We start from the raw sequence: 11,678 nt of genomic DNA, 5'->3' as shown, positions 1-11,678 counted from the left end.
GCCAGTCTCTGAAGTCTAATCTTCATCATGGTTTTCCCTGATTCCTTTAGGTACTCCCAGTCATCTCTAGCTCATTAGCCTAGCATTTGAAGCTCCTAGCTCCTGGGTGTGAGGTTTCCAAAATCTCCTATTACCAGGCCTTTAAAGTGCCACCCACTTCGATGGAAAGAATTAGATTGGCAGAGACAAACTGGATTCAGGGGCTGGGGAGAGGGCTCAGCTCTTGATGCTTACAAAGCCTGATAGCTCAGGTTCAGTTCCCTAATACCCACATAGAGCCAGATGCACAAAGTGGCACATACTTTTAGGGTTTGTTTGCAGTGGCAAGAGGCCCTGATATGCCCATTCTCTCCTTCTCTAATAAATAAATAAAAATATTGCCAGGCGTGGTAGTGCACACCTTTAATCTCAGCACTTGGGAGGCAGAGGTAGAAGGATCAATGTGAGCTCAAGGCCACCCTGAGACTACATAGTGAATTCCAGGTCAGCCTGGGCTAGAGCAAGACCCTACCTAGAAAAACCAAAAAAAAATTTATATGCATTAATATGCCTTCTCTGTTCCATAGTATATGCCCACATGAAGCCAGATGCACAAAGCAGTATATGTATCTGGAGTTTGTTTGCAGTGGCAAGAGGTCCTGGAGCTCACCCACTTGTTCTCTCTGTGTCTCTCTCTGCTTGTAAATGAATAGATAAGTAAAAACATTTAAAAAATAGATTCAGGAATGTCCTTAAGATGGTCCTTTCAATTGAAAGTGTGGAGCATGAGCAGGGAAGAATTCATATTCATTCAGTAAATACTCTTTGAATATTTGTGTGCCTTATACTAGATTAGGTAATAGCAATACAGCAAGGAAATGAGAGGCCAAATCTCTGTCCTCTTGGAGCTCAGCGTTCTTTGTGTGTGTGTGTGTGTGTGTGTGTGTGTGTGTGTGTGTGTGTGTCATGGACTTCTTTAGTGATCTAGTGAGGCCAGGGGAACTTTTCTCCAAAAATTCTTTTATTTTCATTCATTTATTTATTTACTTTTATTTTTCAAGGTAGGGTTTCACTCTAGCCCAGACTGACCTGCAAATTCACTATGGAGTCTCAGAGTGGCTTCCAAACTCACAGTGATCCTCCTATCCCTGCCTCCCAAGTGCTGGGATTAAAGGTGTGCGCCACCACACCCGGCTCAAAAATTCTTTAAATACATAAAATAACATACCTAGAATTAGAAAAGAAACAGATAATACTGAAATAGTAAAATGCAGACAAAGGAAATATATGCTAAAGTAATATATTTGCTCTTCATAAATGTATTAAATCATAAGATTTTATAGAAGTTGTAATGACTATATGACTTTAAAACAATGACTACATATTTCAGAGATTATATATTTCAAAGGATCTGCACTTCTTTTTTAAAATATTTTATTTAGCTGGGCATGGTGGTGCACGCCTTTAATCCCAGCACTTGGGATGTGAGGTAGGAGGATCGCTGTGAGTTCGAGGCCACCCTGAGGCTACACAGTGAATTTCAGGTCAGCCTGGGATAGAGTGAGATCCTACCTCAAAAACCAAAACAAAAAAAAATTATTTATTTATTACAGAGAAGGAGAAAGAGGCAGATAGAGAGACTGGGCCCATTAGGACCTCCAGTCACTGCAAACGAACTCCAGATTCATGCACCACCTTGTGCAGCTGGCTTACGTGGGTCCTGGGGAATTGAACCTGCATTCATAGGCTTCACAGGTAAGCACCTTAGCCACTAAGCCATCTCTCCAGCCTGAGATCTGAAACTTTGGTAATATGAAATGAAAAATCTCTGACTTCTGCTGGTGACAGTACTACTATTACTATTATGGTTAGTTGCATTCTTTTTCTTTTTTAAGCGCTAAATTTTACTGCATGGAAAGGAAAAACAAAAACGTAAATTTGTTCTCATCCAAGTCATGACTCCCTAAACCTGGTCCCAAAACCCTGCAGAAGGTTTTTCATGGAATTCAAATGTAAAAACAAATGAATAGAAAACAAATAATAAAATACATTTAAAGGGGCTGGAGAGAGAGCTCAGCAGTTAAGACATAGACATTTGCTTGCAAAGACTAGACCTGGGTTTACATCCTCAGTATCCACGTAAAGCCAGATGCACAAAGTGGCACATGTGTCTGGAGTTTGTTTGCCGTGGCTAGAGTCCCTGGTGTGCCCATTCTATCTGCCTCTTTCTCTCTTAAATAAATAAGTCAAGTATTTAAATTACATTTAAAAATAGGAGGTTTCTTCCTGTCTTTCCTTCTTAAACAGTTCTCTTTTAGGGCTAGTAAACTGGGTTTTACTTGGGAAATTGTTGTGATTCCAAGATAAAAAATTTGCTTCCCTTCTTCCTTCTACTTGAGCACTGGAAAAGGCAAGAGTTTGAAAGGTGAGAACTTAATTTTCTTTTCTATTTTATTTTTTGACTTTTGCTGTTTTTGAGATGAGTTTTCACTCTATAGCTCCTGCTGGCCTAGTGACTCACTATGTAGCTCAGGCTGGTCTCACTCATTGTGATCCTCCTGGCTCAGCCTCCCAAGTGCTGAGATTATAGGCATGTGCCACTACACCTGGATAAAACCTTAATCATTTTTGCCATAGGCAATTCATTTATGTTATTTCATTTCATCTTTACAAAATTGGGAGAAAAAAATTAAGTATTTTCCCATTTCACAGATGGCTCCTAGTGGGGTTGTCACTTGACTAATGGATAAGTAGTTGGGTGTGGTGAGTAGCGGGCCATATGCTCATCCTTACCTTATTCTCCATGGATGGAATTGTGAACAATGTTCACTTAGAGAAACCTGGCTCAGAAATCCCTGCAGGCGAGTGTGGAAACTGGGAGCATAGCCACGGTGTCTCTGAGCAGAGCTGGTAGGGACAATGTATCTTTATGGAAAGTAAGACATCAAGATGGTGGGAACTCTGTTCACTGACTCACACTTAGCCTGGCTTAGGGCTTCGCGCCTGCGTGCTCAGAACTAACTCCCGGAAACCCCGTCGAATAGACCAGCAAAAAGGAATGACTAGTGCTCCTCTCCTGGCCAATCGTATTAACCGATGAGCTTGGCTTACAAACCAATCGAAGACCCTGAGGGGGTCGAGTTTTCTTCTCCTTGGATCTGGGTGGGTGGGCGGCAGATGAAAAGTGTCCCCATCTCCAGCCAATCCCAGGGAAGACCAGAGGGCACTCATCCAATGGGAGCCGAGAAGCCGACCGTAGCGGTGGAGGCCCGGGAGCTTACCAGCGCTCCAGCTAGCAGCTAGGGGCAGCGTCCCGAGTGTTCTCGAGATTCTGCTGCAGACTTTCCGTGTTGTTTCGTGTGCAGGCTCAGCCGAGCTGCGGGAGGCCGGAGATATCCCTATCGAAGCGGTAAAGATGGGGTTAGTGGGAAGAGTGGCCCAGAGAGCGTGAGGGCTGGGCCTGGCGCGCTTTTACCTGGAGGCCTCTCTACCCTAGGTCCGTGGGTGGCGGAGTATCATTTGCGTAGCAAAGGGAAGGCGAGCGCTCCGGAAGCCCCCACACGGGCCACCAGGTGAGTACCCTGCTGAGCCCACGACAGACCTGAGCCCGACCTCCTCATTGTCTTGAGCAAGAATTCTGTGCAGATCTGTCATTCACTTAATTGTGTTCTGGTCTGACTCCATATCACCTCCCTCCTACTGTCTGTGTTTCTCTCACTGAGACATATTCCAAAACAACCCAGACGTAGGAAGGCTGAACCTGAGATCAAACTGGCTATGGAACTTTGAGCTATTAGCTTAATCCATCTGGGCCTCAATTTCATCGTCTGTCATATGGGGAATCTAGTAATTTCTACCTAAGACGATGCATGTGCCTGATCCCCAGTAATTTCTTTCAATAAATAATGAAGATCGTGATTGGAAAGGATATTGTTTCTCTTGTTCTACCTTTGTCCCCCCTCCCCCCTCCCTGGTCTAGCTCCCTCCCACCTTGGATCTTCTTTCTGAATGCTTCTGTCTCCTCTGCTGTGTTTTCACTCTAAACCTGTCTCTTTCCCTTTTGCAGCCCCAAAGAAATTAGAGGTGCACTGTTCATAACAATGAGATTGGCCTAAGAGAAAGGTGCAAAAATGGAGCCTGTTTAGACTGTTGCTAGTCTCATTGTGGAGAGAACCTCTCTGCTCCCCAGCCTTTTCTGTTAGGTTAGAGACACTCTGAAAGGGGAACAAATTAGATTAAAAAATAAAACACTTTTTACCTAGCTGTGGTGGTTCATACCTGGGATTACATCATTCAGGGGCTGAGACAGAAGGATTGCCACGAGTTCAAGGCTATCCTAGGCTACATAGTGAGTTCCAAGCCAAACTGGGCTACAGTATAAGACCCAGTCTCCAAAATAAAACAAACAACCCCCCCACATTTTACTAGCCCTTCGTCCTGTGTAATGTTACTCACCAGAAGAATCCCAAGGACCTTTTAGTTACATCCCCGCTATGCAACCCTGGTCAGAAAAAAACCCTGGTTTTTTGTCCTTATCCTGAAATCCTTCCACCATACCTCCTGAAATTTCCCATCAGGTAGCCAGCCACAAACCTCAACCTCATTTCATCCTGGCTATTAAATATTATCTTCATTTTTCCTGTCATACCTTGGTCATTCTGACACCTGTTGGGCACAGCACTCATTTTTTTTTTTTCAAGGAGGGTCTCGCTCTAGCCCAGGCTGACTGGGAATTCTCTATGTAGTCGCAGGTTGGCCTCAAAATCACAGTGATCTTCCTACCTCAGTCTCCCCAGTGCTGGATTAAAGGCGTGCGCCACCATGCCAGGCTCAGCACTCTTGTTGTTTGGTTTTTTTTTTTTTTTTTTCATTTTATTTTATTTTGTTTATTTGACAGAGAAAGAGGGAGAGAGAGAGTATGGGTGTGTCAGGGCCTCCAAACCACTGCAAACAAACTCCACATGCGTGCGCCCCCTTGTGCATCTGGCTAACGTGGGTCCTGGGGAATCGTCCTTTGGCTTTGCAGGCAAATGCCTTAATTGCTAAGCCATTCCTCCAGCCCACTTTATTTTATTTTATGCGTATATTATAACAGGTTATATTCTTTTATTGCCTCACCCTAGCTGCCATTATCTTAGGGGCCCTCCCCAGTGGGGTTATGATATTCACTGTGGGGTCATGCAAGTCTCAGTCAGTCCCTGTAGGGTAGCAGGGGAGGGAACTGTAGCTCGCTCGCTTGCTCTCTCTCTATATCTATCTATCTATCTATCTATCTATCTATCTATCTATCTATATATATATATATATATATATATGTTTTTTTTTTTCTTTTTGAGGTAGGGTCTTGCTTTAGTCCAGGCTGACCTGGAATTCACAGTGTTGTCTCAGGGTGGCCTTGAACTCACAGCAAACCTTCTACCTCTGCCTCCCGAGTGCTGGGATTAAGGGCGTGTGCCACCATGCCCAGCTAATTAATATATATATATATATATTAATATAATAATATCATAATATAAATATAAATATAAATATATATATATATATATATATTAAGGTAGGGACTGACTTTAGCCCAGGCTGACCTGAAATTTACTTTGTGGTTGCAGGCTGCCCTCAAACTCACAGTGATCCTCCTACCTCTGCCTCCTGAGTGCTGGGATTAAAGGTGTGCACTACCAATATAATAGCCCAGTTGGAATATAAAGGAGAAATGAATGAAGAAAAATTAATGATGAAGTAATATGTACTTCAACAGATAAAGGCTGGGATGTGATTCAGTCTTCCATATAATACTACTTGCACCTATACATGTAACAGCTACAGGTGTGTTGAGTGATTACTCAGAAATTACAGATAGGATACAATGGAAAAGTCTTCATAAAGTTCTAAACACATTGTTTTTTGTTTGTTTGTTTGTTTTGGTTTGGTTTTTTTTGGTTTTTCAAGGTAGGGTCTCGTAGCCCAGGCTGACCTGGGAGTCACTGTGGAGTCTCAGGGTGGCCTCAAACTCACGGGCAATCCTCCTACCGCTGCCTCACAAGTGCTGGGATTAAAGGTGTGCGCCACCACACATGGCTAAAACACATTGTTTTAATGTGTAAAATCTGTCAATTTACATGGGTGTGGAATTTATGGAAAAGTCAGTATAAATTAATATCCTTGATCTGTCCCCTTTACCCCTATCTCCTACCTTTACCGATTCCATTCCACCCACAGTTGCCTCCTTAATTGTTACTTGAACTCAGCAGGCACACTTCTGCCTAGGAGGTTTTGTGGTTTGCCCTGTCCCTATAATGCTTGTCCTCAAATCCACAGAGCTCATGCTGTCTCTTCTTCAGGCCTCTACTTAAGTGCCTCTTTCTTGATCAGGTCTACCTTAACCATCCCGTTGAAAATTCCAGCCTCCTAGCACTAGCCCTGATGTATTTTTCCCATTGTATTCTTCACTTTCTTACATAATATAGTCCTGTGCTGCTGAACAATGGGGATATTTTTTGAGAAAAGTATCATTAGGCAATTTTGTCATTTTCCAAAATATCATAACGCACTTACTCAAACTAAGACCTTTATGACATTGGTAGACAATATAATCTTATGGGACTGCTATCATATATGCAAGCCATTGTTGACTGAAATGTCATTTTGACATTATGACATGACTATATCATTTACCTCTGTTGTTTGTTGTTTATTGGCTGATTCTCCTGTAGAAAAAGGCACATGTTTTTGTCTTTTTTGCTTCCTGATAGATCTTTTTCACCTAAAACAGTGTTTAGAGGTCCTCAGTAAATATTGGTTAAATGAATAAGTAATGCTACATGAATAAGCAGATTTTTCACTGACCCGATGGTCTGGTGGGGAAGTATAACGTTGTATGGGATGTGGTACAAATTTTTGTCCTGTGAAGCTGTCTTGTACACAGCAGGATGCTGAGTGTCTCTGGACCATGCCTACTAAATGTTCATAAGGCTCTTCAATTACTATGACAGTCAAAAGTATCCCCCCACAACACTCAGTGACTGTTCACTCCGAGAACCACTGCTTGATTAGTGCTTTCTCCTGAATATGCGCTCTCCAGAGCAGCCTTCTAATACCCATTTAACTAAAATGCTGGGAGGTGGGATTAGGTAGTCCTTTCTGTGTTTCTAATTGTCCTTTTGATACATTTAATCTCCCTCCTCTAATCCTTTTTTTCCGTTTTTTTGTTTTCAGAGTATTTTTTTATTTTTTTCACTGCTGGAGTCAGCTTCTTTCACATGCTAGGCAGCCCTTTTAGCTTTTTTTTTTTAGTTTCTAGAGGTAGAGTCTCACTCTAGCCCAGGATTCACTATGTAGTCTCAGGCTGGCCTCAAACTCACAGCAATCCTCATACCTTGGCCTCCTGAGTGCTGGGATTAAGCATGCACCACTACACCCTGCAAGTTTACTCTAACTACTTTATTTATTTATTTATGAGAGAGAGAGAGAGATAGGCAGGCACCCCAGATTTGTTTTCAGAGCTTTTAAACTTTCAAATTTTAAATAATTTCAGGAGAGTTCCAATATACCCTTCAAATGCCCCAAATGTTGAGAAAGTATAACTACACTTTATTGAATATTAGAAACTATTGCTCAGTACTACTAATCCAAGCATAGTTTACATTTGATCCATTTTTTTCTAGGATCCATTTCAAGATACCATGTTGCATTTAGTCATCATGTCTCCTTATCTAGAAGGTTCTTTAGTCTTTCATATCTTCCATACTTATGTTGTTGTTGTTGTTTTGACATAGGGTCTTGGCTCTAGCCCATACTGACCTGGAATTCACTATATAGTCTCAGGATAGCTTCGAACTCATAGCAGTCCTCCTACCTCTGCCTCCTGAGCGCTGGGATTAAAGGCATGGGCCACCATGCCCACCTCCTTGAAAAATTTGTGTTTATTTTATTTTATTTGCAAGCAGAGAGTCAGAGAGACCGGGGTGGAGGGGAGCTAATGGGCACAACCAGAGCCTCTAGCCATTGCAAACAAACTCCAGACACATGCCATGTGCCACTTTGTGTGACTGGCTTTACATGGGCAGAGGTTTGGACCCAGGTTGTTAGGCTTTGCAGGTTAGCGCCTTACTCGCTGAGGCATCTCTCCAGCCTGTGTTCCATACTTTGATACTTGGGAAGTGTCCTCACCACTTACTTTAAACAATTTAAGTTGTGAGGTTTCATTATGATTTTTTTAAAGTTATGTAATTTGGGCAAAAATGCCACAGAAGAGATGTTAGATCTTCAGTATGATGTCTTTTGCTTTCCTTCCATAAGATGATATCTGCCAGATTTTTCCACTATAGATACAGTCATGTGCCACATGACAATGTTTTGGTCAACATTGCATGGTCAATATGACACTGGTTCCATAAAATTATATCACCTAGTGATATCATAGCCATCTTAGTTTGTGTAAGTACAGGCATGATGCTGGTACAACCATAAAATCACCTAACAATAAATGTCTTGGAACATATCCCTGTTGTTAAGCAGTGCATAGCTGTACTCAAGTGTGTGTGTGTGTGTGTGTGTGTGTGTGTGTGTGTGTGTGTGTGTGTGTTGTGTGCTTGCACATGTGCTGTGGATGGAACCCAGGCTCCTGTGCATGCTGGGCAAATGTACCACTGACCTATACACCCTAGCCCTCAATTCTTTTCTTCTCTGTAATAAGTGATTTATAGTGTTACACCTTGAGATTGTATAAACATTAACAACCCTGTTTCAAATCACAAATCATCCACTGTCTCTGTGTGAATATACTTAATACATAGCTGTTGCTAGAAAAATTTAGTTACAACATACTCTCCCTCTCCTCGTACCCATCCTGGGGATCTAATCCAGAGTCTTGCACATACTACCCAGGAGCTTTGCTGGAATGCCAGCCACTGTCACCCTCTTTTGTGTATGTATGTGTGGTGTGTGTGTGTGTATGCTCATGTGTATGTGGGCACATATGTGTATAGGTGCACACATATGTATACGACACATTTGTGCACGTGTGTAAAGAGCAGAGGTCAATGTAAGGTGCCTTCCTCAGTTGCTCTTCACCTTATTTATTTATTTATTTATTTATTTATTTATTTATTTATTTATTTATTTATTTTGAGACAGAAACCTACAGAATTCACTGATTCGGCTAGACTAGCTAGCCAGCAAGCCCCAAGGATTCTCCTCCTCCACTTCCCCAGCACTGGGATTACAATTTTGTGACACCACTCCTGGCTTAATGGGTGCTAGGAATCTGAACTCAGGTCCTCATACTTATGCAGTAACACTTTACCCACTAAACCATCTGCCAGCCCCTAATGTCACTCCTTACCCTGCTCCAGTCTGAGTTTAGTTTTGTGTGTATCTCCCCAGCTCATTACCCTACCACTCCCCTTCCTCAAAACCCTCCATCCCTGTTATCTTTCCCTTAAGTTGCTTGTCAGATATGCCTGCAACTCAAGCTGTTCCAGGTTAGGAGCCACATGTGAGGAAGAATCACTACTTGTTTTGTGTGTATCTCTTGTTCCATTCATTTGTTCTTTTGTTTTGTTCCCCAAGTCCTCTCTTCTTCTGTGTTAAATACACACCATGTATTGTAACCTTTAAATTCCCTTATTAACTATATTGTTGAGTTAAGGTCTTAGTGATTTCCTTGAGAATTATAATGAAAATTCCACCTTAAAGCAATCTACTTTGGATGAGTAATAATCTAATTTCAAAATAATATGCAAACAACTGGAGAGATGGCTCAGCAGTTAAGGTGCTTGCCTGCTAAGCCTAAGGACCCAGGTTTGATTCCCCAGTACCCACATAAGCCAGATGCACATGGTGGCTCATGCATCTGTAGTTGTTTACAGTGGCTGGAGGCCCTGGTGCACCAATTATATATATAATAAGCAAATATATATATATAATAAGCAAAAAATTAAAAATCTTTAAAAGAACTAATAATATGCAACAACTGCTCTAGTGCTGAGACACAAAAAGATCACCAAATTCAAATCCAGTCAGGGAAGGGAGGGAGGCATTTTTTTTCCAGTGTTAGTCTGATCCTTCCAATGTCTGTTTTAGTAATGCCATAAAAATTACCTCTTTTGACATTATAAGCCTTTCAATAGTTTATTCACTTTTGCAGTTACATTGAAAACATGAAGGAGAATGAAAGAATTTTCTTTCAGAAAACCTTATCTTCAAGTTAACATTTAGTCTAATTTCAATTTGAAATTAGTGTTTTCTTGTAGGACAGGTCTGGCAGCAGTAAGTTTTCTAGTTTGTGTTTTTTAAATTTATTTGACAGAAAGAGGGAGAAGGAACATGACAGAGAGAGAGAGAAAGAATATGAATAAGCACCTCTACCCACTGCAAACCAACTCCAGATGCATGCACTGTTTTGTGAATCTGGCTTATGTGGGTATTGGGGGGATCAAACCTGGCTTTACAGGCAAGTGCCCTAACCGCTAAACCATCCTTCCAGTCCTGTGTGTTTTCTTTTATTCTTTCTTTTTTTAAATTTTCATTTATTTATTAGAGAGAGGGAGGGAGAAAGAAAAAGAAACAGAGAGAGAATGGGCACACCAGGGCCTCTAGCCACTGCAAATGAACTCCAGATGCATGTGCCATCATGTGCATCTGGCTGATGTGGGACCTGGAGAATCGAACCTGGGTCCTTAGGCTTCCCAGGCATGCGCCTTAACCACTAAGATATCTCTCTAGCCCCTTCCTTCCTTCCTTCCTTCCTTCCTTCCTTCCTTCCTTCCTTCCTTCCTTCCTTCCTTCCTTTCTTCCTCCCTCCCTTCTTCCTTTCCTCCCTCCCGCCTTTCTTTTTGGTTTTTTGAGGTAGTATTTTGCGTTTTACTCTAGCCCAGGCTAACCAGGAATTCATTATGTAATCTCAGGGTGGCCTTGAATTCATGGAGATCCTCCTACCTCTCTGCCTCCCACATGCTGACATTAAAGACATGTGCCACAACACCCAACATGTGCTTATTATTATTATTATTATTATTTGGTTATTCGAGGTAGGGTTTCAGTCTAGCTCAGGCTGACCTGGAATTCACTATGTAGTCTCAGGGTGGCCTCGAACTCACGGCGACCCTCCTACCTCTGCCTTCCGAGTGCTGGGATTAAAGGCATGCGCCACCACGCCCGGCTATGTGCTTGTTTTTGATATGTATATGCACACTCATGCGTGAGTACAGGCATGCATGTAGAGGTCAGAGGACAACTTTGAAACTGGTTTTTGGGAGGAATGTGGAACTTTGGAATATAAAAACCTTATAATGCTATAAGCAAAGTGAAATGAACCATTCTGGGGGATGTTTGGAAGACCAGAAGGCAAAGAGAAATGCTGACCCATAGAGTCCTAGCTCATGAGGTTTTAGAAGGTCAAAAGAACTCTCTTGGGAACTGGACTAGAGTCAGTTCATGTGATATTCAGGCAAAGAATATGTCTGCATTCTGCCTGTCACCTGAGACCTTGAGCAAAATTGAATTTAAAGTAATGACTGGGTCTGGAGAGATGGCTCAGCAGTTAAGGCATTTGCTTGCAAAGCATAACAGCCTGGGTTTGATTCCCCAGTACTCATGTAAAGTGAGATGCACAAAAGGCATATATATCTGGAGTTTGTTTATAACAGCAAGAGTACCTGGTGTGCTCTCTCTCTCTCTCTCTCTCTCTCTCTCTCTCTCTC

At 42.1% G+C, this 11,678-nt stretch overlaps 1 long non-coding RNA gene across 1 annotated transcript in view; it reads left to right on the top strand.

Annotated features, from left to right (window-relative positions):
- The first annotated feature begins 3,101 nt into the window (after positions 1–3,101).
- LOC123456759 overlaps positions 3,102–11,678 on the top strand; it is a 68,849-nt gene continuing 60,272 nt past the window's right edge. The window contains exons 1-2 of the long non-coding RNA XR_006634651.1: positions 3,102–3,388; positions 3,476–3,551. This is a non-coding gene — a long non-coding RNA (uncharacterized LOC123456759). The remainder of the gene's footprint in view (positions 3,389–3,475; positions 3,552–11,678) is intronic.

Source organism: Jaculus jaculus, chromosome X, assembly GCF_020740685.1.
Source record: "Jaculus jaculus isolate mJacJac1 chromosome X, mJacJac1.mat.Y.cur, whole genome shotgun sequence".
Lineage (NCBI taxonomy): Eukaryota > Metazoa > Chordata > Mammalia > Rodentia > Dipodidae > Jaculus > Jaculus jaculus.
This window is presented reverse-complemented; position numbering and strand designations above follow the sequence as displayed.